This window comes from Oryzias melastigma, linkage group LG13 (genome assembly GCF_002922805.2).
Source record: "Oryzias melastigma strain HK-1 linkage group LG13, ASM292280v2, whole genome shotgun sequence".
In the NCBI taxonomy this organism is placed as follows: Eukaryota; Metazoa; Chordata; class Actinopteri; order Beloniformes; family Adrianichthyidae; genus Oryzias; species Oryzias melastigma.
In genome coordinates this window covers 3,244,140-3,250,533 of record NC_050524.1, presented here as the reverse complement: position 1 = coordinate 3,250,533, position 6,394 = coordinate 3,244,140, and positions in this window count along the sequence as shown.

The window sequence follows — 6,394 nt, the reverse complement described above, 5'->3', positions numbered from 1 at the left end:
AGAAGTTACAGTATATTAAAGACTTTGTGACGCCTCAGGTGTTGATGAGATAAACAGAAAAACCTAAAGAGACCGCTTTACATTAACCACAATGCTGGTATGAAGTTATGTTAAAACTAAATGAAATCGCTCTTAAAAGATTCAGTTGAAGCTCTCTGAAGGACTTTGCAATGTGAAATGTAACAAAAATAACCATAATTTTGCTTTGTGAAAAACCCTTTGATGTCTCGAACATCAATCAAATGACCTCACTGTGTGTAAAGCTCAAACCATGCTGGTAAAACGGGCTAAAGTGGACCGTAGCGTAAGGTTTTGATTAGCAGGGTTGAATCACTGGACTCTTAAAGCGATCAAAGTCTGCGCCTCGGTTGTGAGGCGCTCTGGTGTTGTCTCTACCAGGGATTGTGTGTGTTTGTTGACATGTGAGTATTTCTGCATGCATGCGCAGAACCTCGGCACCTGTAGCAACAATGGCTGCGAGCAGCTGTGTGTTTGTCAAACAGAGCAGCAGCAGCAGGACATCGGCGTCTGTTATTACCGATGCAGCCTTAATCAGCAGCTGCAGCCAAAAACATCGGTGCACGTATAATTGCAAATGTCACACCAAAACAGAATTCACGAGCGGCGGCGCGCTGAGATATTCGGAGGAGTTCAGGTAGATGAACATGGACGTAAGTATGGATCTAATGAAACACAACAGCAGAGTCATTCTCTTGGGGTTGTGCGAGCGCGGCACGTGGCCGGTGTTGGCGGTAAAAAACACCTGCTCGACCCTGAAATGAAACCAGCGTCCTTGTTGATTCTTCAGTGACTCGGAGCTTTATCGTTTTCCGGGATGTGTCGGCTCAGCACTTTGCTTCAGTTCCATGAAAAGCCGCGGGGCTTGAAGGGAAGCAGCTGCTGAGAGGGACAAGCCTGCTGGAGTTTACCTTCCCTCTGGGAGTGTTCTATTAACACCGTGATAGATTTACGACCCCCCTGTCAGCCATATTTCATGTTCCCTAATTAAAACGAATGAAGGTACAGGCATGTTTTAATGTTAATGACCTCTTTTCTTCAAACAAAAATGGTGTTTTTCCTTGTTAAAGTTTGGTAATGGCTCTGGAGAAAAATGCCTTTTAACATTCCACTTGTGTTGAGATAACCTGGGACACGTTGTGCTCCGCTTCAATTATTAATCAGAATCTGGCAACACAGAATCAAAAGAAGACACAAAAAGTTTTTTTTTTTTCTGCTCTCAAAAAGGAGCTCTCCAAACAGACGCCCTGTGTGTTCTCTCAGGGGAAGAAAAGAGTCGTCTTTTCTCTCGGTAACATGAACCCCTTTGGAACAAGATAGCACAGATCGCTGACACCTTGTTAGCAGCACAAGAAGCCCCCATGCTGCCCAGCAGCTCAAAGCTTATGTAAGACATTTTGATGTTGTGTCAGTGGGTTCAGTGTTGTTCTGTGAGCGCCGCTTCATTTTCCATGCAGTCACTGCCCTGAAGTCTAGGACTCACCAACGGGTCTGGACCTGCTCCTCTCATTCCCAATTCAGCCTCGCAGGCTGACAGTAATCCCTTCAGTGCAGATGGGTGGGGGCCGGCGAGGCGGAGGCAGGGCGTGTGAGCTGCATAAATAGTCAAAATTGTTGGGATGGCGTGGATCCGTGCAGGTGGAGCCCGGAATGGGGCTGTGTCTCCTGAGCTTTCCGGGGACGGGGTTAGGGTTACTGCACATGTGCAGCATCACATGGTCAAGGCGTGTTTTGATGTTTAACCCAAAGAAGAGGAATTACACTACAAAGAAAAAAAAGGAAAACAGAAATAAATGACAAATTAAAGTTTATTTGAATAGACTTCACAAGCATGTTTTTATATTGACGAGTTTCTTTTACATTCATTCATTCAGTCATTCATTCATCTTCCAGACCGCTCCTTCCCTTTCGGGGTCGCGGGGGTGTCGGAGCCTATCCCGGCTACTGATGGGCGAAGGCGGGGTACACCCTGGACAGGTCGCCAGTCTGTCGCAGGGCCTCAATCACACAGACATCCACTCTCAGACACTCCTAGGGACAATTTAGAGTCACCAATTAACCTATGAAGCATGTTTTTGGACTGTGGGAGGAAGCCGGAGTCCCCGGTGAAAACCCACGCATGCACGGGGAGAACATGCAAACTCCACACAGAAAGGCCCCAGCCGGGATTCGAACCGGGGCCTTCTCGCTGTGAGGCGAGAGCGCTAACCACCTGCGCCACCGTGCAGCCCGTTTTTTTTTTTACAATAAATGTAAAATTTATCAGCAAATTACTTTATTCTGGTGAGTTTTAATATTTCTCACCATTTATTAAATGAAACGAACTACATAAAAAAAATCGATTGGTTTCCAGAATCGATTCAATTACAATTTTTTTCCCGATTCTTCGAAGATATTCATATTAATCTGATACAGTTTACATACTGTAAAACTTATTAGTGAAATCCTAATGAGATTGTTAATAGCATACAGTTAATTAATTCTCAAACCCAGAAGCTCCAACAATTGTTCTGCTTCTACTGGGAGGCGTTTCAGTTTGGCCACTAGGTGGCGATCGCACTATAGCATTACACCTTATTCCAGAAGAACAAAGAAGTATGAGCAAAAATTATGCTTTAGACCACAAATGGTTACTTTAAAAAAATAGTTTGGAAAATTCATGCCTGTGAGTTTATAAAGGTTTTCATTTAGTCAGCAATGTATGTTTTGGTTGACCAAGCGTTAGCATTAGCTGTCCTATGGGAAATCCCATTATACGTTAACATCGAGCTAGCGGACTTTCGCATTATGCGTTAGATCGATCTCTACTTTTATGGATCGATTATCAATCTATTAAGCTTAGATTGATTCAGATTAATTAATCGACTGGCTTGCGCCGCTTTCTCCCTTAGAATAAAAAAAGTGGGTCGTGTTAACGGTTGAAATCCTAGTACGCATTAGCGTCAAGGTAGCAGACTTTCGCATTATGAGTTACAACAATTTCTACTTTATAAAGATTTTCATTTAGTCAGCAATGTATGTTTTGGTTGACCAAGCGTTAGCATTAGCATCTTATGAGAAATCCCATTATATGTTAGCATCGAGCTAGCAGACTTTCGCATTGTGATCTCAGCTAAATGCTTAAGTCGACCGAGCATTAACATGAACCGTCCAATGGGAAATCTCATTATACCCATGATATATATTGAATATAAATGTAAAAAATATATATATAATTTGGCAATTACTTTATTTCCATTAAATCATAATTATGTGAATAAAACACAAACGACTCACACAATAAGTCATTCAAAAACACAGCACAGGATGTGAACAATAGTTTGATTTACAGCAGCTACATTCACTAGCATTCATCATCATCAATCAAAGGAGACGTCTGCATTTTATTCAGGCCATGGAGCGGCGGGCCACGTGGGAGTGGCTACAAATGAAGAGATTCTGGAAAAAGGTGGTTGGTGATTTTAAAGAGGAGCTGTGAATCCAACTATTCTGCATGATACACTCAACTTTTGATGAGCTGAGATGCTGTGGGACCTTTTAGCATGATATCCAGTTGTTGGTCACATGATTCATTTAATTAAAAAAAAAATACACGTTTCCATTGCAGTCTTGTTAAATGTGTCAGTTTCAGTACGCTTCAAAAACTACCTCCTCCAAGTGAAAAAACGTATTCTCAATAAATGCGAGTTTTTTTCAAAATTGCCGTGTTTCCATTAGGCGAATTCATTATCATGAATCCAATTTGTGTAATTTCATAGTCAATGAAAAAGTAGCTACTGAGAGTCTTTATTGACTGAACGGGGTACAGGTGTGACAAGAAACTACAAATCCCAGGGAAGTGACTCTAAGCAGAATAATAAGCAAGATATTCACACCAGGAAAACTCCATCAACATCAAATTAAGACAGTATTCTAGTGGACAAAAAGAAAAACAAATATCCCGAAAGTTGTCAGAGGTTCAGCCTTTGGTCAGATTTAAACTGGACTTCTCCCAGAAGAGTCAACACCATCAAATTATCCAACAGTTTGAGTGTTTGTGGTCAACTGGACCGCAAACTTTGACCTTGTAGTTACAGAGAAACCAAGAAGTTACGGAATCGACCACAAAGATCAGCATTCTTCACATTTCTGTCTAATACAGAAAAAATAAGAGCTTCAAGTGAATGGATGGGAATGCATGAAATTTCTTTATGCTTGAACTGTAGAAGATCAGGAGAAATGTTTCCTTGTTTATTTCTGTTTAGAGCAACCCAATAAATGAAACTCAAAATTATGCCTTAGTATCACTTTTTTCAAATCACTGTGAATCAGGAGCAGACAAAAAAAAAAGTTTAAAAGATATTGTTTTTGCGATGTAGATAACACGCTGGGCGGGGCCACAAGTTCCCTGCTCCGCTCCATTCCAATGAATCCATTTGCAGATAAACCTCTTTGTTTTTCTCGTCTGAGCTAGAATCTGGATCCAAACTGTACAGCTGGATAACTGCAATATTCCTCGCCATTTTTGTTACACTGGAAATGTTAGATTGGGGGTGAGGGACTGTAAACTAGAGGGAGAATGTGTAAACCAGGGATGTCAAACTCAATCGCACAAGGGGCCAAAATCCAAAACACACCTTAGGTCACGGGTCGAACAGGATAAACTTTTATTGAACACTCTAAAACTACATTTTTAAAACTTTAAAACCGTAACTTTTTAACATAATTATAAAATAGATATATAGCATTGCCTGTGATGATGCCAGTGTGAATGCTGGAAGCTGTGCAGATAGCTGAAGAGGATGAAGCTGATAGCTAAAAATGCTGAAGCTAATAGCTGACAACGATGGAGGTGATAGCTAGTTAAAACGATAGCTAAATGCCAAATTAGCCTGAAAAAAAGAACACAGGTTAGCCAAAACAGCTAGCATATGTATCTGAAAAAAATCACCAAACTTCAAAACAGCCTAAAAAAATCCTAAAAAACTAAAAAAAAGTCTAAATTAGCCAAAACAGCTAGCATGTAGCTGAAATATTAGCTAAACTCCAAAATAGCCTAAAAATTCTTAGTAAATGGCAAAATAATCCAAAAAGCTAGCAGAATACCAACTTTTAAAACGTAAAAGCTGTAAAGTTTTAACATAATTATGAATAATAAAAAAGCAGGAATAATATTTCAGAATAAAAAACCCTAAATCTTAAATAACTTTCAACATTCTTCTCTCTATAAAAATGTATTTTGTCAAAATTATATAAGTTAGAAATGAGCACAAGATAACATTGGGCCATTAATAACAAAATAAAATGATCTGGATTGCTGCGTGGAATTACCCGAGGGACCGGATCCAGCTTGTTGGGGAGGGGGGTCTAACATCGGTTTTGAATGAATATAATAACGTAGAGCCGCTTTTCTCCTCGTTAGTATTATTTTGCGTTAACGGTTGAAAAACTTACGGTAGCTTAAAAACCGTCAACCCTGAAGCTAAAGCTAGGGAGTTAAAGGGTTAAAAAAATGAAGACCCCCCCCCCACCCCCCACTGAATTGAATCAGTGACTTTAGAGCAGCAACTTCCCTAATTTTTTTCAGCTAATTTTTAAAAATAAAACTCATCCCATCCTCTGGTAAGCCAAACATTTATAGAAAAGAAGTGTTCATTGTAACTTCGTTACTTAAGTAACTATTGCCAACTGTAAAGATGTCCAAAAAACCAAGACAAACAAATACTGAGATGACCGATCGTCTCAGTATGAGTCGCCTAATTAGCATCTCTGGGGTCTGGTTGATGAAGCTTCCTTATGGCCCGCAGCAGCAGTCACTGACTGCATTATTGTTTTTGCAAAAAATGAAAAATTGTAAAAGACCTAAAACGGCCTCAAAGAAAAGGAATGAGTCCAAACAGACATGACCAATGTGTAGTAGAACACAAAATATACCCAGTGGCACACTCAGTCCTAACCGCAAAAACTTCTTTGTTGTTTCTGCTTTGTCTCACTATTAGAAGTTGTAGATTTTGAACGGCGTGCGCGTGGCGAGCTCGCAAAAGTGGCGTAGTCTTAATACGCGCACATAATTTACTGTATTGCTATGAAAATGTAATATATTTATCCCAGGGTGAAGCTGTAACAATTATTATAACATAGAAAATGAACTTATAAGTAATGTGGACGTGGTTAGGTTATAACCTCTGTTGCTAAGGGAATCCAAAAATTTACTTTTGCCGATTCTTATGAAAATAATGTCAATCTGTTCGGTGACCTCAGGCGACCAAAACATAAAATCGTTGCTATGGAGATAAAACCGACAGAAAAGCCGGCATTTTGAAAAAAAAAGTGTTTTTTCCATGAATTCTTCACATACATCTCAGACCAGCTATACAGAAAGAGAATAGTGGGGGGT